The sequence below is a fragment of the Canis lupus genome, chromosome 4 (assembly GCF_003254725.2).
Source record: "Canis lupus dingo isolate Sandy chromosome 4, ASM325472v2, whole genome shotgun sequence".
Classification (NCBI taxonomy): domain Eukaryota; kingdom Metazoa; phylum Chordata; class Mammalia; order Carnivora; family Canidae; genus Canis; species Canis lupus.
In genome coordinates, this window is record NC_064246.1 from 58,318,319 (window position 1) to 58,345,513 (window position 27,195).

General features: G+C 41.5%; 1 protein-coding gene and 1 long non-coding RNA gene across 3 annotated transcripts in view; both read right to left on the reverse strand.

Annotated features, from left to right (window-relative positions):
* The window catches only part of SLC36A1 (solute carrier family 36 member 1), a 77,048-nt gene extending 72,681 nt beyond the window's left edge, over window positions 1-4,367 (reverse strand). Inside the window, exons 1-2 of one of the 2 annotated variants that reach the window (XM_025435262.3) lie at window positions 4,210-4,361; window positions 3,391-3,681 (exon numbers count right to left, since the gene is read on the reverse strand). The gene's annotated coding sequence lies outside the window, so the exon portion shown is untranslated. Of the gene's footprint in view, window positions 1-3,390; window positions 3,682-4,209 lie in introns of both variants that reach the window. The other variant, XM_025435259.3, reaches the window with a different exon arrangement.
* A 10,710-nt stretch (window positions 4,368-15,077) lies between these two features.
* Window positions 15,078-20,865, reverse strand: LOC118354459 (uncharacterized). The gene is made up of 3 exons (XR_004814934.2): window positions 20,609-20,865; window positions 17,054-17,176; window positions 15,078-15,633 (listed from the first exon to the last, which is right to left on the reverse strand). It is a non-coding gene; the product is annotated as an uncharacterized LOC118354459 (long non-coding RNA).
* Window positions 20,866-27,195: the final 6,330 nt, after the last annotated feature.

Consider the following 27,195-nt stretch of genomic DNA (forward strand, 5'->3'; position numbering starts at 1 on the left):
GTGGGGGTGATGGTGATGGGCACTGAGGGGGGCGCTTGATGGGATGTGCACTGGGTATTTTGCTGTATGTTGGCAAATCAAACTCCAATAAAAATAATAAAATAAAAATAAAATAAATAAAATAAAATAAAACAAAATAATTACCATATGCCCCCCTAATTGCACTACTGGGTATTTACCCAAAGAATACAAAAACACTAATTTGAAAAGATATATGCAACATAATCCAATAGTGAAACTGTAGAAGTAGGCTAAATGTCCATTGATAGATGAATGGATTAAAAAGATGTGATATATATATATACACACACACACACACATGCGTGCACACACATATATGATGGATATTACTCAGCCATGAGAAATAATGAAATACTTCCAACTGCAGCAATATGGATGGATCTAGAGGATATAATGCTAAGTGAAATAAGTCAGAAAAAGACAGATACCGTATGATTCCCCTCATATGTGCAATTTAAGAAATAAAACAAGTGAACAAAGAGAAAAAGAGACAAACAAGAAACAGACTCTTAATTACAGAAAACTGATAGTTACCAGAGGGAGGTAGGTGAGGGGATGTGTGAAATAGGTGAAGGGGATTAAGAGTACACTTATCATGATGAGCACTGAGTCATGTATGAAAGTGTTGAATCACTATACTGTACACCTGAGACTAATATACCAATGTACATTAACAATACTGGAATTAAATATAGGGAGGTCAGTGTGGGTGTAGCAGAGTGAGCTATAGGAAAAGAAGTAAATTAGGTCAGAGCAAGAAAAAATGGGTGAAAACTATGTAGATCTCTGTGAGCTATATTAAGGACTTTGGCTTTTACTCTGAGGGGGCTAGGAAGAAACTGGAGGAGTTTGAGCAGAGGAATGCTGTGATCTGACTTGGGTTTAAAAGGATGCTATATCTTTGGGAGTAAACCCCAGCAGTGCAATTGCTGGGTCATAGGGCAGATCTATTTTTAAGTCTTTGAGGAACCTCCACACAGTTTTCCAGAGTGGCTGCACCAGTTCACATTCCCACCAACAGTGCAGGAGGGTTCCCCTTTCTCCATATCCTCTCCAACATTTGTTGTTTCCTGTCTTGTTAGTTTCCACCATTCTCACTGGTGTGAGGTAGTATCTCATTGTGGTTTTGATTTGTATTTCCCTGATGGCAAGTGATGCAGAGCATTTTCTCATGTGCTTGTTGGCCATTTCTGTGTCTTCCTCTGTGAAATTTCTGTTCGTGTCTTTTGCCCATTTCATGATTGGATTGTTTGTTTCTTTGCTGTTGAGTTTAATAAGTTCTTTATAGATCTTGGATACTAGCCCTTTATCTGAGATGAGCACTGGGTGATATGCTATATGTTGGCAAATTGAACTCCAATTTTAAAAAGATAAAATAATAAAATAAAATAATAAAAGCACGCCATGTCTGTTGGGTTGATATAGGCAAAGGCAGGAAGGGGAGACAAGTCAGGAGACAGTTGCTATAATCCAGAATAAGATTATGATCATTTGACAAGAATAAGAATGACCACAGTGAAGGTGGTGAGAAGTGGTCAATTTCTGAAAATATCTTTATGGTAGATTGGAAATGTCAAATTTCGATGGATAGGAAATGGAGTATGAGAGAGGGGAGACAAATACTTTGGCTTGAGCCCCAGGAGGGTAGAGCTGCCTTTTACTAGACCAGGAAGACAATGACAAGAGCAGGCCTCTAAGGATCAGTGAGTCCAATCTCTCTTCCTTTGGTGGAGAAAATAAGGTCCAGAAAGGAGAGATGTACCTAGAGTCACACACACACACACACACACACACACACACACACACACACATCATGTGTCTCTTCGCTTCAGCTTCCAAGCCCTTGGCCCCTACCTCACACAAGGGTAAAAAATTATAGAGGATGATCACATTTTGTTAAGAAAAAAAACAGGGTGCATATACACGCAACACAGTCTGTATACATATCTGAATTACATGAATTTAAGATAGTGTGATATAAAAATATTAGTAAAGTTCCACTTCATATGCAGAATTTAAGACATTAGAATCCCACCCAAGTTTGACCTTTCACAAAGTATCCAGCCACTTCTGTGAGAATCCAGTGAGAAACACCACTGGTGACATAGAATTTCTGTGGGTGGTATGAGTAACTATTAGCTGTAGTACAAGCATTCATCATCAGTGTAATTTAAAATCTTCTATAAGCTATAAAACTATAATTCAAGGATTCGTTAAGTGGCACAAATGCTGAAAATCTATTTTAACATCCTTAATTTGGGTATGGATATTAGAAGAGATAAAATTCCTATAACAAAGGCCAGACACCATCATGGCGTGACATGCTGATGACTAAGGAGAGTGCATCCTGTAAAGTAAATTAGGAACAGAGTGGAAATGAAAAGCAGCAATTAAAGCAAGACCCTGCTAAGGAACAAATACCAGCTCAAGTACATAGGAAAAGTGCTGGTGCCAGATCAACACACTGTAATGTGCCTCTTGGCCCAGTTACTGTTTTTTTTTTTTTTTTTTAATGATCTGAAAGGCAGTAATGATAATAAGATGTTTACCACTAATATTTCTGTGGTAAGCAAAGTATGTTTAAAGAAGAAAAATATCATAAGGCTGAAAGATTTTGCACTCTGGAGTCCCAGAGAAAAATTGCACAAGCTCTTTAGAGCCCCTCTTGTGAATCCAGTAGAACTGCTGTGCCACGACCAATGCCAACACTCTGATGTCTAGGAGAGCGTGTGATAGACAGCAAATTCTGCTGACACAGAACTGGGAGGCATATGTGAAAAGACGGCAAGGGGTACATCAGTCTGACAACCTGAATTAACCAGCAGGATTACACTGACAGGAGCATCAATCACGTGTGTGAGACACAGCTATACTCATTGGAACCAAATGCTGCTCACACAGGAAGGCATCACAAGAACAGACTTTAAACATGTTGTTTTAACGTAAGGAAGACTTTTCCAATAGTGTGTTATGGCCAATGGGGTACCATAAATGAGTTAAAGGGGTGCTGAGGTATTGATACTCCTGCCTTCTGAAGCAGCCAGGCAAGTCCCAAGGTGCTCCTGAGACATTACCTCGTGCCATAGCAGGCTTGTTCCTTTATCCTGAAGATCTATAAAATGTTATCATTTTATACATATGTTATGATATAAAATGAAAGATTGGGAAACACTGGATAAGTAGGGTATTGATGTAATTTGAAATGGAGACATTTTTGAGAATGAAAGGGGCTGTATTAACTTTTGCATCAGGACAATAGGCATATAGTGGGACTATTCCAGGAAAATTGGGATGTATGGTATAGTAGGCAGAGTAATGGCCCCCAGACAGGTTCATGCTCCTAATCTCCACAACCTGAGAATACATTACCTTAGATAGCAAGAAGGATTTTGCAGATGTGATTAAATTAAGGATCTTGAGGTAAGGAGATTGTCTTGGGTTGTCAGGGTGGATCTAATGTAATCACAATGATTCTTACAGGAAGGTCAGAGAAGAGAGAACTATTTCATTGGCTTTGGAGATGGAGGAAGGAGCTACATGTCAAAGGAATGTGGAAGGCCTCCAGAAACTGGGAAAACGTGGAAGCAGATTCTTCCTAGAGCCTCCAGAAAGAATACAGCCTTGCTGAGATCTTGATTTTAGGACTTCTGACCTCCAGAACTGTATGAGAACAAATTTGTGTTGTTTTAATCCACCGTGTTTGTGGTAATTTGTTCCAACAGCAAAAGGAAACCAATACAAATATCTATAATTTATAACAAATTTACCTTTGTGCTTATATAACTTTAAGTTACACAGGTAAGAAAAACTGAAACGAGTATAAATTTTTATCTAATATCATACTGATAAGTTGAAAAATATCTTTGAAGTATACTATATAGAGAGATGGAAAACTAAAGAACTGGAATAAACCTGATTTTAAAAAGTTTAGCCCCAGAAAGAGGGACTCTGCATGGAGAGGGTTAGATAAAGAGACTCTAGGTTTCTTTTATTATATATCCTTTGGTTAAAAAATTAATAGTTTAACCCTGGGCATGTATAGTTTACTTTTAGTATTAATTTTTAAAGTAGGATTATATTGGAGGAAGCCTTCAAGAGATTATTGGGCTCAGGTTCTCCAAAGCTGTAACCCCCACCCTTACCTGAAACCTGCTTAGGTCCCACCTCACCCACAGGCCCTCCCCTAACCTTTTATTCAGCCAACAGCTTCCTTGGCACAAGACAGAGCCAACTGGTAGGCCTTCCTGAAACAAGGCAGGAGAAAGCACTGTTGGACGAGGAATATTCCCAGGATTGGACCCAGGAGCTTTAACAGATCTGGAGCAAACCCTAAAGCCCCATGTGTAGGGCTGGCAGACCTTGGGTTTACCTCACAATGCTAACAAAGGGCCTGGGAGAGCTTAGAAGAGAGAAGGGCCTCCTGTTGCCATTGAAAAAGCACTGACGTAGGAACCCAAAGGAAAAAGCTGAGGCCAGCTCTGCCATTGACTAGCAAGTCTCTCTCAGTCTGGGCTTCAGCTTCTGAATTCGTTCTGAAGTGAATAGGGGAAGGAAGTTCATCTCCTAACTCTTCCAGCTCTGTGAATCCTTTACCCTGTTTCAGCTGTCTTCCTCCTTCCAAAAATAACTGGGTAGGTGCTAGGTCAGGCACAGAATCATCATATATCACATCTCAGAGTTTCTTTGAGATAGTCTGCTGCAACGCATTCATTTTATACATGGGAAAACAGCCCCAGAGAGACAAAGGTATTTCTTCAAGGTTACACTTGGTAGCAAGTGTGAGAACTTCTAGGTTCTCCAATGATCCCTCACTTAGACCCTGGGGTTCCATGGTTATCATTTGCCATATGAAGGCACAGAGTGGTACCTGTTTAATATGCAAACAAATTGTATGAGTTTTTGAAAAATCCAATATAATATGCCATTATGGAAAACAATATTGCAACAACCATATATAAAAAATGAGTGGTTATAGTAGTTTTCTATTGCTGTGTAATAAATTACCACAAGCTTAGTGGCTTAAAATAACACACATTTATTGTATCTCAGGGTTTCTGTGAGTCAGGTGTTCATGCAGGAGGCTTAACTGGGTCCTCCGGTTACAAGGATCATAAGGCTGCAGGCAGGTGTTAGCTGGGCTGCATTCTCATCTGGAGGCAGAAGTGGAAAAGAGTCTTCCTCCAAGCTCACTCAGGTTGTTGGCACATTTAATTTACTTGCTATTATAAGACTGAATGCCCCAGCCTCTCACTGGCCATCAGCTTCTTATTGGCCCTCGGCAACCAGCCATGTGGGCCTTCTAGAATTGCCACTTCCCCAAATGCAGCTAGACTTTAGGCCTCTAGAGAGAGTCCTCTAAGAGAAAATTGGATATGACATAATGTAATCATGAAAGTGACATTCCAATCACCTTGGCCACATTCTGTTGTCAGAAGTAAGCACAGGTCTCACCCACAATCAAGAGGAGGGGATATACAAGAGCCCAAAATAGCATATCAAGAGGGGTGATACCTTAGCATTTATCCACCAGACAGATAAATGTAAAGAGGACTGAAATTCCAACTTGAGTGAAATTTCTACTTAAATCAATGGTAAAGAGGGTTGAAATTTCTACTCTTATAAAGACAAGAAGAGAAATAAGGTCAAGTCATTGGATTTTGGCACAGGAGGCATTGTTACCCTTGACAAGAATGGTTTCAGTGAAGTAATAAGGATCAAAGTCTGCCACAGTAGATTCAGGAGAATGGAAAAGGAGAATTGAAGAGAGCAGAGATAACTTTTTCAAGGAGTTTTGCTATGAAAGAGAACAGAGAGATGAGAGAAAAGATACTTTATTATATGTATATGTTCATTGAAATAATGCAATAGGAAGGGGGATTTTAATGTTCCAAGAGAGAAGGAAGGATCATGGCAAGAGAAAACCTCTTGAGTAAGTAAAGGACAAGGGATGAGATCAGTGTTTGAGGTAAAGTAACTTAAGACAGATGAGGACGGCTCTCCTGGTTTCATGGAAGAAAACCCTGGTATATGGATTCAGGCACAGATCAATGGATAGATTTAATGGCCAGAGGATAAAGAAGTTCTCTTTTGATTGAACAAAGAACAATGTCAACAGCTGAGAGTGATGGTGGTTTGAATCAAGAGAAAAGATAGGAAAGAGTCCTCCTGAAGAATGGGACAGCAACATGAATAAGACAAGTTAGAGATCTGCCCAGCAGTGCTACGACCCACCTGAGGTTTGTGTTCATAAAGTTAAGATGTGACCAGCTGGCAAATCTGTGTATTTTTCTCTCACCACATTCAACTGCTTGAGTGTAGTCTCAAAGTAGAGGCAAAGGTGCTTCTAACCGGTGTTAGATGTATTGTGTTTTTGAAAGTTAGATGCAATACAAGGAGAGGGGACAAGATGGATGTGAGTGTGTAGCAGGAGTAACAGCAATGACTGTCCAATCACTGGGTAAAAATGGGAGTGAGGATATGAGAGGACGAGTGCAGATAGGTAGCAGAGTAGCACCGGTAGACTGGAGACCGATGTTAAAGATCTGGTACAGTCTGCAAACTAGTGGATATAAGATGGACCGAGAGGAGTTTGTAAGCCATCCAGAGAACAGGACACTTGCAGTAGAGATTTTGAAGGTGGTGCAATCTTTGGTGATGACAAAGTCTAGGGAACGATAGGGGCGTGGGTGTCTACGACAGGATGGAAGGCAAACTATTTGGAAGCAGTGCCCTGCAGAGGAAGTGGTAACTCAGTAGAGCCGTATTTTGGTTAGAACAAAGAGGTGAAAAGAACATTGCCGCGCAGGGACTTCCCTCTTGCTTAGGAAAACCTTTGTTGACCCCTTTCAAGAATATCTGCTTTTATTACACTTAAGTCTTCAGAGCACTGACTACAGTTGAAATTTTTTGCTTATTTATGAGTAACACTGATAAATATTCATGATGTCCAATTAAGCTCATGGAAAGCAGGCACCACACTGCCTGGAACCAGGGGTTCTCAGCATCCAGCAAAGTGCCTGGCACATGAGTAATCAACCAGTATTGGTGGCAGGAAGGAAGAAGAAAAAGAACAGACTCACAGAGCAATTATGAGGAGTCTCTGCATGAGTGGAGGAGAAGTGCATTTATCCACCCGTTCATGCTTTTGATCTTTTGTTCTTCCTAAGGAGCAAAACCTGTATCATTCCAGGCCAGGGAGATGGAGTTGTATTTAAGTTCCTGAAGTGCTAAGGCTCAAGCAACCAAGAGCAGGGCATTGTGGCTCCTACAAGGAAAAGCTATTTTGCTTCTGCCAAAGTCATGGAGGCTCCTAACCCCACACCCACTCAGTGTTTGGAGCTGAAGAGTGAAGTATTCATCTCCCTAAAGCACTTCCACTAGCAGCCAGTCCCTGAGTGGTGCAGTCCAAGGAATACTCCAGGGGCTCCCAGGCAAGGCTCAGCAACTCTCCCATCAGGGCTCTTGTTATCTGGAGGAAGCCAATGGGATCTTGTAAGTGTCCTTTCCTCCCCAATGGGAGCTCCTGGGTCTAGGATATTGTACCTTAAGACTTTTGTGGGAATTCTTTCCTTCTTTTCAGTATCTCAAAGAGCAAAATCTGGGCTCTTCTCCATTTCTGACAGGCAAAGAGAGATGTAGGGAAGTTATATTGGAGCAAAGATAATGTGCCTTGAAGATAATACTCTAATTATAAGCATAACTTTCTAGGGATCCTTTCATTCAACATTATTGAGGACCCAGGCATCATGGGGTTACAACAATGAACACAAGACACCATTATATCCCTGCCTCCAAGGCTCTCAGAGTTCATGGAGGAAGATATGCACACACATAGCTGAAATCCTAGAGAGAATGACATGAATGAAGTCAGTGTTCTATAAGGGTTCAGAAGAGAAGTGTATTCTTTCCAGATAGTGAAAGCAGAGAAGGCTTGTATTAGAGGTAGCATCTAAACTATTTCTTGGAGAAATGGTATTGCCAGTGAGGACACTGAAGAAGACAGACCAGACTTTGCCAACAGAATCAAAGAATCCTAGGTTTGACATCGACCTGGGTCATTAGAGCATTGTGGAAATAAGCACTGGTTTTGGAGTTAGTGGGAACAGACTCCAAATCCCAGCTCTGCCACTTACTAGCTGTGTAACCTGGTACAAGTTTCTAAACCTATCTTAGCCTCAATTTTCTGATCTGTTAAATGGGGGTAATAATAGTTTCTACTTCAGATGATTATTGTAAAGAACCAATTAAGTTGAGCCATGCAAAGCACTTAACACAATGCCTGACAGGTAGTAATTGCTGAAAATGTTAGCTGATTCTAGCATGAGTCTGACTAGCTGCCCAGACCGTAAACACCCTGAGGACCATGACCAGGCCTCATTTACCTCTGAATCCTCCCAAGCCTATTACTGGGCACACAGAGCCATCCTCTTTATCAATCTCTTAAATTGGAAGTGAGGGAAGATTTTTAGGGGAATAAATGTGGTTGAATCTTAAAAAGAGCTTTAAAGAAGGTTGTGTTAGTGCCAAAGGTTTTTTAAGAAGATAAACATCATCTGTCCTTTAAGGCACTGGTCTGCCTGAGGTTTGTTTCTAGAAGTATATTGAGCACTGTCCATAGTAGGAACAATTCAATAATTTTATGTGAGGAAGGAGATCGCTGAGCTAGATGACCTCCGAGGTTACCTGTGGTAAGACCACAGAAAAATGCACTCACTCATTCCCATCCTGGCTCTGCCATTCCCATGATAGCTGTGTGACCTTGGGCAAGCTCTCCCATCTCTGACTCATAGGTGCAATGGTGAGAATAAATCCTATTTCTTTTAGAGGTGTTGAGCAGGTTACATGAGGTACTGGATATTAAGCATCATGTAAGTAGCCCTTACACCTGGGATTTCTCCCTCAGATCCTGTGTAGGGCAGGTCTGAGTCTGATGCTGTCATCCCATGGGTTTTCTGTCACAACTTGACCCATTTTATGAGATCATGAGGAAGGCAGAGGAAATGTTCTTTATCACTTGTCCCCAGAACACCCCAAGTTAAGGTCAGGTCTCCTGTCCTGGAACCCTGAATACAATTAGATCCAGAGTTAGCATCTGTGCCAAGGAAACAAGAATGAACAATGGATCCAGGAGACTCACTGCACATCAAATTCACTTCTGCTTATACCTGAAGAGTGATGTAGGAGCTAGGTCACCTCATGCTCCCACCAGCGTCTCCTCATCTGCCTTAGGAAACCAGAAGCAGTGCAAAGTTGGAGACCAGGCACTGAGTTCCCAACAGGGGGCCTATTCCATTGGCCCACAAGCTACACAGGATGGGGTGGGTTACAAATCCCAGTCACACCTCCCTGCTTTTTTAAAAAAATAATGGTTAGCATAATTCTATTTGAAGTTATCAGAAGCACAAATATATATATAGCTATTTAGTATCCTATGAGTCTCCAGTGTTCTGATGGAGCCCATGACAGAAGGAGTTAGGGTCCCTTTTTTTATCCTATTCGTCCTTTCCTCATGACCATTTAACTGCTCCAGCTCTGGTCTACTCTCTGTAGTGTCTTACTGTCTGTCCACATGAGACTGACTACTTATATACTTGTATCAATAATAATCAAACTTCAGAATTCATAATCCCTCTGTATACATTTCTTAAATATTCAGGATTTTTGCTTTGTTTTATTTTGTTTTATTGGCTTTATTTTTTTAGAGTGGTTTTAAGTTCATAGTAGTGTTGAGCAGAAAGTACAGAGTTCCCATATACCCCCTGCCATACCACATTCTCAGTTTCTCCACTATCAGCGTCCCCCACCAGAGTTACCATGTGTTACAATTGACGAATCCACACTGATACATCATTTCCACCCCAAATCCATAGTTTACATTAGGGTTCACTCTTGGTGTTGTATAGTCTATGGGTTTGAACAGATGTATGACAGGCGTCCACTATTGTGTTATCCTACAGAATAATATCACTGTCTTAGAAATCCTCAGTGCTCTACTTGACCCTCCCTCCCCTCACCTCTGGCAAACACTGATATTTTTATTGTTTCCATAGTTTTGCCTTTTCCAGAATGTCATATAGTTGGACTCATACATTAAGTAACCTTCTCATGTTGGCTTATTTCAATTAGTAATATGCATTTAAGTTTCTCACATGTCTTTTATGGTTTAATAGCTCATTGCTTTTAAATATTTATTTTTTAATTTTTTAGAGGAAGAGTGCATGAGCAGGGGGAGGGGCAGAGGGAGAGAATTCCAAGCAGACTCCCCACAAAGTGGGGAGCCCGACTCAGTCTCAATTGATTCCAGGATCCTGAGATCATGACCTAAGCCGAAACTAGCAAGATGTTCAACCAACTAAGCCATCCAGGTGCCCTGATAGCTTATTTCTTAACAGTGCAGAATAATGTTCCACTGTCTGGCTGTACCACAGTTCATCTATTCACCTACTAGAGGACATCATCATTGCTTCCAAATTTTGGCAATTATGAATAAAGCTGCTATAAGGATGCATGTTTAGATCTTTGTGTCGACATAAGTTTACATGCAACTCATTTGAATAAATACCAAGAAACAATTGTTGAATCATATTTTTTTTTCTGAATCATATATTAAGAATATGGTTAGTTTTGTGAGGAACTGCCAAATTGTATTCCAAGGTAGCTGCACTCCCACCACCAATGAGTGAGAGTTCCTATTGCTCCACATCCTTGCTGACACTTGATGTCAGTGTTCTGGCTTTTGACCATTCTAACAGGTGTGTAGTGGTATCTCCATGTTGTTTTAATTTGCAGTTCCCTAATGATATAGGATGTGGAGCATCTTTCATATGCTTATTTGGCCGCTGTATATCTTCCTTGTTGAGATGTCTATTCTGGTCTTTTGCCCACTTTTTAGTTGGGTTGTTCTTTTTTCCATTGTTGAGGTGGGTTTTTTTAAAGATTTTATTTATTTATTCATGAGAGACACAGAGAGAGGCAGAGACATAGGCAGAGGGAGAAGCAGGCCTCATGCAGGGAGCCTGATGCAGGACCCAATGCCGGAACTGCAGGATCACTCCCTGAGCCGAAGGTAGATGCTCAACTGCTGAGCCACCCAGGCATCCCTATTGTTGAGTTTTAATGAAGGCAACAGTCCTTTTCCTGTTATGTCTTTTGCAAATATTTTCTCCAAATGGCTTGTATTCCCATTCTGTTGACAAAGCCATTTTTGGCTCAGTCAAGGGTTCAACTCTTGACTTTGACTCAGGTTATGATCTCAGGATCATGAGATCAAGCCCCACATCAGGCTCCAAGCCCTGCTTAGGGATTGTTTCTTTCCTTCTCCCTCTGCTTCTCCCCACTCACTCATACTAAATAAATAAATAAATAAATAAATAAATATCCATTTTTGTCCTGTGTTTTCATCCTATCATACCTACTCAACTTTCTTCCTTCTGTCCACATCCTCATTTCCAGCTAGGTCCTCTCAGTCAGCTAGTGATAGGCCTTGTGGCCATGCACTGCATGGGTGTCCTGGTAACTGGGCCCACCACTTCTGTCACAGGTGAGAGCCTTCAAACCTCCTCATGAACAAGACTTCTTTTGCTTTAGTTCCACTGCCATGTTTTGCTCAGTGTCCTGCTACCTTTCTTTATATGCATCCCAGAACAAGGCCACTCAATCATGCCCCACTAGCCAAGAACTTACTCAGTTTTTCCTCTCTGCAGTTTCCATCACAAAAGTAGTTCCATTTTTCACTTTCCACTCACAATTTAAAAAATAATATTAAGTATGCATTTTTAAACTCACTTTAAAATACCTATTTATACATATATTTATAAATTATTATATATAATATTTACAAATACATAGAAAAGGTATGGATTTGAGAACACCACACGCTTTTAAAAGTAGCTATTTTTGAGGAAAGGAGTAAGGAGGAAAATTAAATTGGGATGAGGCAGGGAAGGCTATGAATAGGTATGTTCCTTTTTTCTTTATATACTTCAGTGCCATTTAACCTTTTTATAATTGGCACTCATCACTGCTGTATTTTTTAATTAAATGGAAAAGAAGTCACATTCCTTGTTATATTTCCTTGAAATTCTGATGAGCCCACAGGAGTATGAGCCTCTGTACTCCTGGCAAAAATCGTTGTACCTAGAGGTAGCATGCATGATGATATTCACCACTAGCACAAAGACCAGCAATTTGTGTGCTCTCAAGGAAGCAGGTATAAAAGGAAAATCACTGTGGTGAGAGCCAGGACACCTGAAGTCAGGTCTTGATGTTGTCCCAGCTCGCTGTGTGACTTTGGACAAGTGCCCTGCCCCCTCTGGGCCTGAATGTCCCCATGCGTTCAGTGAGTACATGTGACCATTAATTCACTTGGCCAACAGCTCCAGGAGGATGGGCCTTGTGTCTCTTATTCAGTAACATGTACCCTACTGCCTTGCACAGCTGCAAACACTCAGGTAGCCACTCATTAAATGTTTAGTGAGTTGTAAATGATTTTTGGAACCCTTCAGGGAAAATGAGAGGGCAGAGTGAGCATGAGTGGGTGTTGGTGCCCATCATTTCTGCCATACATCTACCATTTATCTTTCCATTCAGCCTTGTGCTAAAGAAAGGCCTGCCTTGCTTTCTTCCTATTATATACTTCTGAACCCAGCAGAGACCCATTTCCTGCACTCTCTCCCTTAGACTTAATGAGCCCTTTATGAACTATCTGGATATGTTGATGCAGCACTAGCAGCCAGCCCCTGTACCTGGCTCTGGGACCATGCCCTCTAGGGGAGGTACCTTGTTCTTTTCTTGCCTGGAATGGGGTAGGATGGTGAATTCCAGTAAGGTTTCAGAGAGCTTCTGGCCCAATGTTGATATCTGTCTCTCTGGAAACACATCTAATTAATATCAACAATTTTGGATGTCCTAAAGCAGTTCTCAATGTTGGTCCCCAATCCAGCTGCTGCATCAGTGTCACTTGGGAACTTGTTAGAAATGCACATTTTTTGGTCCCACCCCAGACCTACTGAATCAGAAACTCTGGGGATAGGACCCAGCAATCTATTTTTAACAAGACCTCCAGATAGTTCTGATGCACATGAAAGTTTGAGAAACACTGCCCTAAAGAAATGACTGTGCAATGTTGACTATCAAAGAAGCTTCTAGGAGCAAATTAATATATAAAAAAATGGACATTTCCTGTGCTTAACTGGAGAATTTTCTTTAATCCTAAAAGGAAGACAGCAATGGAAAAATAACCAAAACTCAAGACTTGCACATGAGTCCAGATGGATTTTTACAGGGTCAGAGCCAGGAGCTTCTAGAACCCAGCCCTCTAAAAGTACAAATCGAGAAAATGAACTTTCAATACAGGGAACAACTTGCCCAAAGGTACACAGTGATTCATAACAGGCTGAAGACTCTGGGCAAACATGTTATATAAATGCAGTCAGTTTCTAGTTCCCCCAGGAAAAAGAATAACTGCTAGTTACTCTGAGTGTAGATTAACTGATTCTTGGTGGTTAGAGTTTGGAGTCATTTCTCCTGGCAGTCAGGGGATAGCAGAGCTATATTGTTTTTGCCAGCTCTTCTTCCTCCCCTCACCCCACCGCCCACTATTCTGTAGTCATTGGAATTCAAAAGATTAAATGATGAAGCTACTGAATACTGCTTTCACAGTGTGAAATAAATCACTCTCAATTCATGGATGTCATGCTGTGGTAAAATCTTTACTGGCAATCATTTATTTATTTTTTAAAGATTTTAAAAAATTTATTAAATATATATATATATATATATATATATATATATATATATATAGAGAGAGAGAGAGAGAGAGAGAGAGAGAGAGGCAGAGTCACAAGCAGAGGGAGAAGCAGGCTCCATGCAGGGAGCCCAACATGGGACTCAATCCCGGGTCTCCAGGATCAGGCTCTGGGCTGAAGGTGGTGCTAAACCGCTGAGCCACCAGGGCTGCCCCTGGCAATCATTTATAAGAAACACATTTTGATATCACACTTTGATGTGATTGTGATTTGGGGTACTCTGTGAACATCTTTATTCAACGCTATTGGTTCTGTTAATCATGGACTTGGATAAACAGAAAAAGCATAGTTGCAAGGCAAGCTGGGACCAGGGTGTAGGACATGGGTGGTGGAGACCCTCCAGCTTCAGTGGCTATGGTATCCAGGACCCAGAAACTAGAAGGTAAATGTAAGCAGAAAGTGGTCAGACTAAGGAAGCCCTAGGCGAGTCTGAGATGGTTCATGACCCTGAACACCAGGGGATGCTAGGCAGCATGCAGTGACTCAAAGTCTGCTTTCTAGAAGATGAGTCCATTTACCGAGAAACCAGGGTCTCAATCACTCATTCATTTGTTCACTCACTTACTGAACAAGTGTCAGCTCAGTACCTACTCTGGACCAGGCACCAATGCTAGGTGCTAAGGAGACAAGTTGAATAACACAAGCATGATCCCTACCTTGATAGAGTTTTATGACCTAGCAGTAGATATGGAAAATAAATAAGAAAAAAAAGTATCATTATGAATTAGGAAAAGAGCAATAGGGGGTTGTGGAAAACTTGTCCAGAGGTAAAGTTTAAGCCAAGATCTGAAGTAAAAGCAACCTCTTGAAGAGGCGTGGGAAGAACTTCCTTAGGGAATGGTATCACACATGGTTGTGAAGTGGGAAGCTCAGAGTCCTCCAGAGGCTGGCAAAGCATTCTGAGGAGGAAGAGATATAGAAGGAAAGAATGGAAAGGCAGGCAGGAGCCAATCATGTGTTAGAATGTTATTTCAAGAGCAGAGAGAAGCTCTTTCTTTAAGTAGAGAAGAAATGGGTAGGAAATATCAGAAAGGGAGACAGAACATAAAGACTCCTAACTCTGGGAAACGAACTAGGGGTGGTGGAAGGGGAAGAGGGTGGGGGGTGGGGGTGAATGGGTGACAGGCACTGAGGGGGGCACTTGACAGGATGAGCACTGGGTGTTATTCAGTATGTTGGCAAATTGAACACCAATAAAAAATAAATTTATTATTAAAAAAATAAATACATAAATTTTAAAAAAAGACCTTGAGCTGCTGTGTGGGGCATAGATTGGAGGGACAAGAGTGGAAGCAGATTCATTCTATGGGGGATGGGATGGCCCATACTGAGTAAGGGTTCAGGATCCAAGTCAAGTCAGCAGGAATTTGCAGGAGGACAAAACCTTCCTTCTCCAAGCCCATGAGACTGGACAGCAGGTAATGGGATAAGGAGACCAAGGCAGGTCCTCTTGGCTCCATAGTTCCATAGACACAAAGGTTCTGCCTGAAAACGTACCTGAACACAGGTGTAATGAGCCTGCCAGGGTCATTCCTGTCCCTTCTGGAGCTGGAGGAGGTTTGAGGCTGCTGCAAGGCTTCCTCGCCGTGGCTGTAGGTAGCAAGGGCACCCACGTAGGGGAGGTGAGGCAGGGGTTGATAAGACAGCACATTAGGTGGCCCCATATTCTCTCTGCCTTCCTTCTTTTTATAACAAATAATCTCCTCCCAACACCAGGGTACATCGTGTTCTTCTTCCTGGTTGTAGATCACCTGGGCTTCTATGCGTTCCTTATGTTTCTGGCAGATAACTGTAAGCAAGCAGAGCCCTGGAGCAGAAACACAGATGGCAAGAGATATCCCAGCTTAAGCTTTGAGCAGCTTTCTCTAAATCAACCGAGTTAGTGAAAGCTTAAACAATTCAGCCTTTGCTTTGGAACTTCCAGGTCCCTACCTCAGAGCAGCGACAGATAAAACCAAGCACACCTTGAAAATATTCAAGGTCTTCCTGTTGGAGAGGATATTACTCTGAACACCTTAATCTGGCTCATGAGACTCTGCGTGACCTGGCACTCAACTACCCTCCAGCCTGATCTTCCACTTCTCTTCTGTATGTGTCTTATGCTCCAACACAACTGTGCTATCTACTGTTCCCAAATATATCCTGTCTTTTTCCACCCCTGAGCCTTTACTTATGCTATTCTTCCTACATGCAAGGTCCTTCCTCCTCCACTCATCTCCAAGTATCTAACTCACACCTATCCTCCTCATCCACACAGCAGAATTGCTACCTTATTTTTTCTCTATACATATATATATATATGTATAGTTGAAATTAGTGTATGCATATATATACAAATGCTATATATGTATATATGCATTAGATATGTGTATATGTCTATATATACATGTATATGTCTCTATATACATATATAGCTTCTCTTAAATATAGTTATGGGTCCACATCTCTTCTTTACAACTAGCTTGCGAGCTCACTGAGATAAGAATAGTTCCTCTGGAACTATTAAAACAAAGTATCTGCTCATAAATACTTGTTGGGTATGTATTTTCAGCACACAGTTCTTTAAGCCCTAATGCTGAAACAAACTCAAGTGGTGTAGCCTGCCATAAAAAGGCAGGCTACAAGGTACTGTGTGCATTTAGGTCTCACTTTTTGTAAATACCTATGTCTGCATGTGTATATATACAAATATCTAATTATATATAGATATATAGGATCTACTCTAAAATAATAATAGCATTTATCTCTTTGAGATGAACCTACAGATGTATCTTTTATCTTCATTTTTAAATCATTATGGTTGATTTTATCCCTTCACAACACAAAGCCAACACAGCTCTTTCTTAAACAAAATCAAACAATATAAACATTATAGAATTAAAGCTCTCTACAAATCTCTCTTTTGCAAAAACATGCCACTTAAAGTTATGTGAATCATTTTTCAAGTTTTTTCATGAATATTCAAATATCCTATGTAGTAATCATTCTTTTCAAACTATGATATTGATCTGCTATTCCCTTTTTTTTTCTTGCTTAATGATATATCCTAAATTCATCATAGGTGATTTATTTACCAAGTCCTTATTGACAGACATTTGGGTTACATCTATTTTAGCTTATGCTATTGCTATTATAAATAAGACAAAATCTCTAGAGATAATTTTGCTTTGTTTCTTTGTTTTCTAAATTTTTAACCACAAATATTTTCTATCATCCTAAAACAGTACCTTTATTTTGAAAAAATGGAGTATCCAGGCCACCTCTCTGTTCAGAATTTCATTAAATGCTCTCAATTCATTCATCCATTCAACAAATGGGTATTGACTATCGACCATGAGCAAACTGGATACCTATATTCCGGTGGAGAAGATCAACATTTAGCCATAATAAGCCAGTTAAAATCACAGCCTCTGATAAACCCTATTGAGGAAATGGGCGAGGTGCTCTGATCTAGTTGAGAGGCCTGATTTAGTTTGGGGAGCATTTTGTCTGAAGGCTGGGCAGTCACTACGAAGAGAAGGTTGAGAGAGAAGGGAAATGTTCCACAAAGGATACTTCCAGTGGCTTGGAGCTTCCTAGGGCCAAAGATTGGCCAGAAAGGCCGGGGTGGAGGAGGGGCATGGGGAAAGGGACTGGTAGGTCTAGCTGAAATTCTCATCATCCTTTCTTATCTGTAGGTTATTAAACAGCCAATGGGACCACAAGCGACTGCTGGGCCCAGCGCTCGCTCGTGTCTCCCACGTCCACGGCCCAGGCCCACTGGGGACATCCACATAAGCGCAGTGTGGGCACTCCCTTCTTCTGGCGCTGCTGGTGTTCATCTGGAGCCTCCCTGGCCTACAGACCTTCTCCACGCTGGCCAACATTCTCATGCTTGGAATCCTTGTCCTCATCTTCCAGCACCTCTTCCAGGCAGGTTCCCCACCCCAGGCCATCCCCTTGGTAGATGTGCGCGTGGGTGTGTGGGCACGAGCACATGCATTTACACACATAGGTGTGTGTGGAACCAAAATCTGGAAACACACCTCCCAGACTGTTAATGATGTTCTCTGCAGAAGAAATTTAAGGTTGAGATGTGCTTTTTTGTTTGCACTATTTGACGTGTACAGGATCATCTCAATATTTTTTCCACTGTTTTCTTAAGGGAACGTCTATTTTTTTTTAATGCCCAGACTGCATAGAATGAATGCATCTCTGCCACTCCAACTTTTCTGTACTTTGTTTACATAGATAACATTTACATATATGTCCCCAAAGTCAATATAACAGATTTAACCAAACAATCAGTGACAAAAGCCTCAAGGCATTTCTTAAATTGTTTTATATTACAGATGCAATCAAGCGTGGGAATCCCACATAGCTTGAAAGGCAGAACAAAGGTCCACAAAAAGGATGTGGAAGATGTTACTGTAGATAAAGCAACTTTTTGCCACATCAATTTGTCCTGAATATCACATTGTAAGCATTTATAGCCAAACATAGTTTATTGCTTACCTATAGACATTTAACTGAATTTTACTTATGTTTCCAAAATTGGTTATGTGTTTGGCATTGATGTGTCATGTGACATAATTTTTTCCATTCAAAATAATAGGAACTTGTTATCGCATCTTTGTACAGGTTGTGAAATTTTAGGAGATTACTGATATCAAGAAGAGTTTCCCCGGGCCACTCAACAAGTATACCTACTGTATACCTTTTGTTATCAGAGACAAACTGTAATAAGGTCTCTTACTCAACTCAATTAAATGTAACTGGGGAAAGGAGAATGTAGGACAAAGATCCTTCAGGGAACTTTCCTGGAACAGCCAAGCCCCAAGAAGGATCCTAAGTCAGTCAGGCTTCAGGGGTAGCAAAAACCCAGGAGTCAGGCCACATTAGGGCTTCTGATGTCTCTGCTCAGGTTGGCTCTGTGTATTGGCTTTCTTTCTCTTGATGTGAACCAACCCTGCCCCTAGATCTTAAGTTTTAGATTTTACCATTTTTTGGCACTAGAAGAACACAAATCTGAGTTCTAGCTGGTCCCAAAAATCCAGGGAAGGAATTCACTGGTTCAGCTTGGGTCAGGTGCCATCCCTGAACCAATTAACTGTAGTGGGGGAAGCACTCATAGAAACTATAACTGATAGAAAGGGGTCAGGCCACTTTAGAATGTTGAAGGAGGGCAGGCCCAGTGGCTCAGTGGTTTAGCGCCACCTTCAGCCCGGGACGTGATCCTGGGGACCCAGGGTTGAGTCCTGTGTTAGGCTCCCTGCGTGGAGCGCTTCTGCCTCTGCCTGTGTCTCTGCCTCTCTCTGTGTCTCTCATTAATTAATAAATAAAATCTTAAAAAAAAAAAAAGGAATGTTGAAGGAGAGTTGTTGAGTAGATAATCCCATAGATATCCTTAATAAGCCTTGACGAAAGAAAAAATAAATGAATAAAGATTGGGCATAGTCCATCCCTAGCCTTCAACTTTGCTCATCCACAAGGCACAAAACCTTCCCCCCTAGACATCCAACAGGTGTAAGGTCAATCAAAAAAGGCCTGAAATGTGGATTTGAGTCCTAGCTTTGCAACTCACAAACCATGTGATCTTGAATAAGTCATGCTTTAAAATCAAGCTAACAATTTTTATCTTGTTAGGCTGTTGTGGTTTAAACTACTTTGTGAAAACTCAGTGATTCTCAGGCAGCAGAGCAAGTTTAGCGGGTTCAGGTATCCACTCTAGAGCAGTGGTTCTTAAGCAGGGGTAATTTGCCCCCCAGGGGACATTTGGCAATTCATGGAGACATTTTTGGATGTCACAACTAAGAGGGTTCTCTCCACTGGCAGTTAGTAGGTAGAAGCCAGAGATGCTATGTAACATCCAGCAGTTCTCAGGACAGCCTCAGTCAGTAGCACTGAGGTTGAACATCTCTGCTCTAGAGCCAGGTGACCTGAATTCTATTTATAGCTCTCCCATTTCAACTTTGACAAGTTATCTCACTTTTTTAGGCCTCAGTTTTCTCATCTGGGAAATGGGACTGATACCAGTACCCATCTCCTAAGGCTGTTCTGAGGTTCAAACAGATTAATAGACATGAAGAGCTTGGGCCCCTATCTGGAACTTAGTAAGTTAGTAAGTACCACTAAACATAAGCCATTACCTCCCCCAAACCTGGCTAGGCAGCAGAATCACCTTGAGATCTTATTTAATAACAGATCCCCAAGCCCTGCTTTAGTTGTACTGGATCTGAATCTTTGGGATTAGAATCTTTTTCTGTTTTGGGGGGGGGGTGTTGGTTTTTTTACTTCCCCAGCTGGTTTTGATGATGGGCCAAGCATTGGAGTGACTGTTCTAAAGCATTACTATGCCCAAGCATTGTCTTGGGACCGGAAGCATCAGCAGCATCTCAGAGCAGGGCAGCGCAAACTCCAGGGTGCATACAAACCACCTGGGGACCTTGTCACACTGCAGGTTCTGATTCAGGAGATCTGAGTAGGGCCTGAGAGTCTGCATTCCTAACAAGCTCCCGGGCGAGGCCAATGCTGCCAGTCCTCTGGCCACATTCTGCATCACAAAGCTCTAAAGCACTTTATATACATATACGTTATGGTGCCCAAGACTGGACTCAGTTATGGACTCAAAGCCTGTCTAATTCCAATCAGGACTGAGCTCAGATAGCTGCCACTGGTTCTGCTTTTCAGCAGCCAAAGCAGGATAAGGAAAGGATACTGCACATGAACTCCAGATGGTCTCTACCTCCAGTGGACCATCTCCCCCTCCCCAAGCCTGAGCAACAGTGGAAGCCCCTACTCACCCTTTCAGGTCACCCTGGCTGGAAGATCTCTCTGTTCCCAGAAAGAATAAAATACCCTCAGAGGCTTCTGGAGACAAGTTTGCTGCAAACAACCTGGCGATCATCTTGTTTACAAGTGGATTTTTAAGGTGTTCCTTTTCATGGCTGGTGTCTCTTGAAGAGCATTGTTCTTAAGCTGTCAGGCCTCACCAGACTCCAGGATTCTGTGTTTTTACAGAGTCAGAGATTTGGACTGGACCTGGAAATCATTTAATTCATTGGTTTATCAAAGTATGTTTCCATACCTCTGGTGGTGTATGTAATGAGTTTAGGGGGGAGATAGTTAGGTAATACTTGTTCATTTTCTTAATTACGTATTTGTATTAATTCATTCTCTTCTACCTATGGCAATTTAGACTTACATTATAATCTTTTATTTTTTTATTTTTTTTAAATTTTATTTATTTTTTAAAATTTTTTTTATTTATTTATGATAGTCACACAGAGAGAGAGAGAGAGAGAGAAGCAGAGACACAGGCAGAGGGAGAAGCAGGCTCCATGCACTGGGAGCCCGATGTGGGATTCGATCCCGGGTCTCCAGGATCACGCCCTGGGCCAAAGGCAGGCGCTAAACCGCTGCGCCACCTAGGGATCCCCACATTATAATCTTTTAAAAACAAATATTGTTTTGAAATATTGACTTGTTGAAAAAAATATATAAGTAGAGCACATGTATAATAAATGACTGAAGTTCAGATATGCTGTTTTAGTTCAACTTCCCTATTTTGGGGAAGGAGAAACCAAAGCTAAAAAAGCCCTGAGCCTGGATTTTCTAATCCTTAAAATGAAGATAATCTTACTCTGTAGGGCCATGGTGATAATTAAACAGTCCATTTAAAGAATTCAGTACATGCCTGACCCCTCATAAAGACCTAAGAAATATTAGCTGCTCACATCTGTATTAGAGAGGAATCTTCTTAATAGGATCACTTCTTGGAGCCTCAGGCTTACCGTCTGTAAAATTAAGGCATCAGATCAGAGGGCTTGGCATCTGTGGCCTTCAAACTCCCTTATTTTCTCACTGAGTTCAGGTCTTCAGTTCTAGAGAGTGGCTGAGACCAAAAGGCCAACTTCTATCCCTACTCCATCCAAGTCCCCAGCACACCTACATGTGGAGAAATCGAGGTCCAAACACTTGCCTGGTGATTTCTGCCCTAGAACTCAGCCCCTCTTGCTCTCAGTTCTGTCCTGACTTTCCTATGGCTTTTCTCTCCTTAAATAAACAAAGCCCGTCCACCACGGGCGGTGGTCAGCAGAAGGTTGAACATTGTAAAACTCTGCTGGCTGGCTGGCTCTCCATATGCTGGATTTCCAATGTGTTTTCTCAAGGCCAATTTGATCATACCCATGATCATTTTCCTCTGCCCTCCCAGGTTTCTCTGTTAGGAAATCCTAGACCCCTAGTGGCAAACCTGAAGACCTGCCCTTTGTTCTTCAGGACAGCCACCCCTGCTTTCAAAGGTATTGGGGTGGTTAAGTTGGCGATGGAGTGAGGATCCCATTCCCTCCCCAGATGAGGGTGAGGAAGCAGAGTAGTCTAGGTGAAGGGCACTGGCTATGGAGCCGAAAGATACGGGTTTGAGACTGGCTTCGTCTTTTCAAGCTGTATGATCCTGGGCAAGCTATCTAATACCTCTAGGAGCCTCAGTTTCCTCATTTGTAAAGTGGTTTTATAATACTAACAAAACAAGGATGTTGTAAGGCCTTAGTTAGATAATGTAGGTAAAATAGCACGTTGTTGGCACAAAATAAGTCACCATCATTATTATTTTGTTTTGACGGTCCTTCACCAAGTGTGGGTGAGAGAAGACTAACACGCTAGAGAAAAATATCTGACAGAAAGCCTTGGGATGTTGGGCAAATCTTCTCTTTTCATGAGTCTTGTTTTACCTAGCTGTAAAATAGAACTGTAAACCTCTTTATGACAACCCCGACAGCAAGTTAACCTACTTAAACACATGGTCTTCATATTAAAAATTTACTATTTACTTTGCTATGTTCTTCATCTGCACTTTTGGATGCTAGAGAGATTTTAATGCAGCATGAGAAAAATTACTAAAAAAGCCAGCACTACAAGCGAATTTAGCAATGGTTTTCAAATAAATTTTTTATCCTGAGAGCCCTTTCAATGAAATCACAAGAGGAACACAATATTTAATACAAATCAGTACCTCACATACCTCAGAAAAAAATTATACACACACACGTATGTATACATATATCTATGTGTGGGAATATATATATATATATATATATATATATATATATATATATATATCACACACTCACATGTACAGAGAAGATGGCAATAAAGTAAATGTGCTTAATTTTGGGGAACCCGGTGAAGGATATATGGGTAAGGCATAAGGGTATATTCTTGCAACTTTTCTGTAAGTCTGAAATACTTCCAAATAAATAGATCAGAATTTTATCCCCAACCTGAAGTGGTGCTCACATCCATACAAAGATAATAAAACCAGGGACTAGAAGCAACGAGCCTTGCCTAAGCACATAAGGCTCTGAAATTCCAAAGCCAAGGCTTAAGCCCTCACCTTCCAGCTTCTAGATCAATGCTTTTCTCTGCTTAGATTCTTCTTCTAATCTTCCTCTTCTTTTTAAACAGTTTATCTGTTAGTTCTGTTTTGACTGAAGTGTTACTGGGTCTCCCTGCCGCCAACTCCTCCACAGTTCCCTCCCTCCCTATACACACACACACACACACACACGTACACACACGTGCATACATGAGTAAGGCTTCCTGAACTGTTATCCAGAGCTGATGCCCCCATGTTACTACTCTGAGACACAGAATCACAGATCATAGACGTTGGAGCTGGAATAAAGCATTCTACAGATTTTTCTAGAGACTAACACTATAAATTAGGACACATTTCTTCAGTACAATCTATATTCTTTTTCCATCCTTCGGTAAGGAGCTGTTGCATATTATGGTGTGTAAGGTAGTCTCCCCTGTAGTCTCCAAGCAAAAGGAATCCAAAATTATCCTGCAGGCCATACACGGGTTGTTGCTGGAAGGTCACCTTCCAGATCTGAAATTAGGGATGGTGCTCCCCCTGGTGGGATGCATGCCAAAGCACAACTCCTGCAAAGTTGTGCAGCTGTGCAGACAACCAGCTGGTACACTCTAAGATTTTCTGTAACAGCAATCATCATCATCCTTGGTCCACAAAGCTGCTCAGAGGTAGAGCCTTTCCTGGGCATGGAAGAGGACATTCACATAGGGATAGATGAACTAGAAGACGTTTAAGGTTTTTTCAATAACTAATATTGTCATAATTCAGTAGTTCCTTATACTTAGTGGTGCCATGTCTTGGAGTTTCTTTTTCTCTCTCAAGCTTTATGATGGTAGAGATGAAGGAATTTAGAATAATAAGTAGTGGTTAAATGAGGTCTCTACATAGATGGGGACCACTGTGTGATTATGGCCTCCTGTCCACAGGTTTTGCCTCTGAAAAACAAGATGCAGAACCATTCTCAGTTTCCACTCACCCTATGTGGAGGGATGTTCGAGATCACCATCCTAGCCTAGGGACCTTGGGCTATCTCAGGTTTAGGGCCATCACTCAGGCAAGCATCACCTTCAACCTCTCTAACTGCTGGTGAGTGAGTTCAGGCTTCAGAGACAAAAGGATGATGTGCAGGGTGGGGCTGGCCTAGCTTCCCCTTATCAGTGGGGAGTAGCAAGAGCATGAACGTGGATCAGGTCTTCAGTGTGGAGAAGAGATGCCAGGAAACTGCACCATAGAGAGAGGTGGACTGGGTGAATCAAGAGATCTGGACTCTTGTCTAGCATGGCCATTAATTTGCCTATGTTCTGGGCAGGATATTTTTTTCTTCTATGACTTAAGTTTCCCTATCTACCCAACACGGGGATTAGACAAATGCTTTTTAAGTGCCCTCCCAGCTTTGACTGAGGTATTACCAGATCTCTTTCATTTACAAGCAAGTGAAAGCCAATCCAGTCTGGCCTAAATTTTTAAAAAAGAAAAGAGAAGTCCACTCATATGTATAACTTCAGGCACAGCTGGATCCAGCTGTTTAAGTGGTATCAGCAGGACTCTGTCTTTATCTCTGCTTGTTTTCCTCTGCATGGACTTTATCAAGTAGACTCTTCACAAATACAGTATACAGTAGCAGATCACTGCTGGCAGCCTCTCAGTGACAGGCCATTCTCCCATCAGTCTCTCATAAAAAGAACTTCTCTTTTCTGAAAGGTCCATAAAATCCTTAGAATGAATTCTGATCCCTGAAGCAGGGGCCACATGTCCATTCTGAGCCAATCCTATGGCCAGTAGATGAAATGTGCCTATTGGTTGGCCTGGATTCTGAGCCTTGCTGGAGCAGATCTGCTCCCTGAACCTAGCCGACTCAGAGTGGGGACCAAGTGCTAACTGATCCCCATCAGCAGCTGGCTGCTCAGTTAATCCATTCGAGGCCCATGAACACGGACCATAATTGCAGTCAAATCTGAGGACCACAGATTATGTGATAGACATCCTTCCAACTTCTTAGTAAGCCAGAGAAGGTAATCATTGCAAAGGTGGTAAATGGGATATCACTAGAAGGTGGTTAACAGCTTCTTTTCTCTTTTGCTCACCACCTTGACTTCCCGGAAGTGCTCGGATTCTCAGGTATGTAGACCCCTTTTGGATTCTGCTCCCTGCTTTACACCCTTACATTAACATCCTCAGGAATATTCTATGTGAATTAGATAAAGAGCTTAGCATGGTGATAATCACAAAGATCACAAAGAAGTGACTCAATAAATTTTCATTATCATTATCTTCCCCTGAAAATATAGTTCCATACATGTGATTCCCTTTAAAAAAAAAATCTAAACCAAGATATATTGTTTTCCTTGTGCATGGCCTCTAACTGATTTTTGACTACTGTAAGTTTGGCAGAAAAAGAACTGAAATTAAGGGGTGCCTGGGTGGCTCAGTAGGTTAAGGGTCGGACTATTGATTTCAGCTCAGGTCATGATCTCAGGGTCATGAGATAGAGCTCCCCCCTTCCCTCCTATTCTGTTGGGCTCCTTGCTGAGCAGGGAGTCTGCTTAAAATTCTCTCTCTCTCCCTCTGCCCCCTACCCTGCTCATACTCTCTCTCAAAACAAAACAAAACAAAACAAAACAAGAAATTCACATGCTTAATCTCATGTATAAATAATAAAAATTTAGAAACATGTACTGTGATCAGTTGGATTTCATTTTGAATGAGTAATTCACACTCATCGTTAATATAATGGAAAAGAAAGAATACAAGTACTTACTGAGCATTTCTCAAGTGGTTTACAGGCATGATCTCATTTGTCCTTAACATAGCCCCATCCGCCAAGGGAGATAACAGTACCAGGTCAAGGAGTCCTGACACAATTTGGCCACATTCTCTAGCCTTATGGAAAGGCTGATATGTGCATAACCAATGTATATTCCGTGTGAGAGGCTCTGGAACCTGAATGAGAACCAAGTGTTATAAGCACTGAGAAGGACAGTTAATCTTGACCAGTGAACAGAGAGGCTTCACAGCAGTCTCTGAGACTTGAATGATGAACAGGAATGTGACAGGTGATGATTGGAGGAAAGGGCATTCTTGGTGGAAGGAACAGCGTGTGTGCAGAAGCAGTGATGCTGAGGGTATGTCTCACTCTCAGGGGATGGCTCTCATTGTCTGGTATAGTTGCAGTGTTGAGCATGTGGGGTGGGGCAGAGGCAGGGACTGTTTGAGATGAGTCGGTGGGAAATTGCACTTGAAATATGATGGGCATTTAATCTCAAGCTCGGGTTTGACACTCTTTCTTTTTTTTTTTTAATTTATTTTTTTATTGGTGTTCAATTTACTAACATACAGAATAACACCCAGTGCCCGTCACCCATTCACTCCCACCCCCCGCCCTCCTCCCCTTCTACCACCCCTAGTTCGTTTCCCAGAGTTAGCAGTCTTTACGTTCTGTCTCCCTTTCTGATATTTCCCACACATTTCTTCTCCCTTCCCTTATTTTCCCTTTCACTATTATTTATATTCCCCAAATGAATGAGAACATATAATGTTTGTCCTTCTCCGACTGACTTCACTCAGCATAATACCCTCCAGTTCCATCCACGTTGAAGCAAATGGTGGGTATTTGTCATTTCTAATAGCTGAGTAATATTCCATTGTATACATAAACCACATCTTCTTTATCCATTCATCTTTCGTTGGACACCGACACTCTTTCTTATCAGCGATGAGATACCATTAAGGTCTTTTTGAGCATTATAGTAACATAATCACTCATCTCTTTTCTGTCTTATGTCCACTAAAAGTACTGTGTTTTCTTTTCTATTCTTGAGTCCCGTGTGTTTAACATTTTATGATCAGGGACCATCAGATCCAGCTCCTGCCTTTTAGCAAATACAAAGTATATCCCCATTTTATAGATAGGGCCAGTGAAGTTCAGGGAATTAAAGTGACCTAGATAGTTAATGATAGAAGATGAGTTAGGATTTAGAGCTCCTACAACTCAACCTACTTTTTGGAACATACATA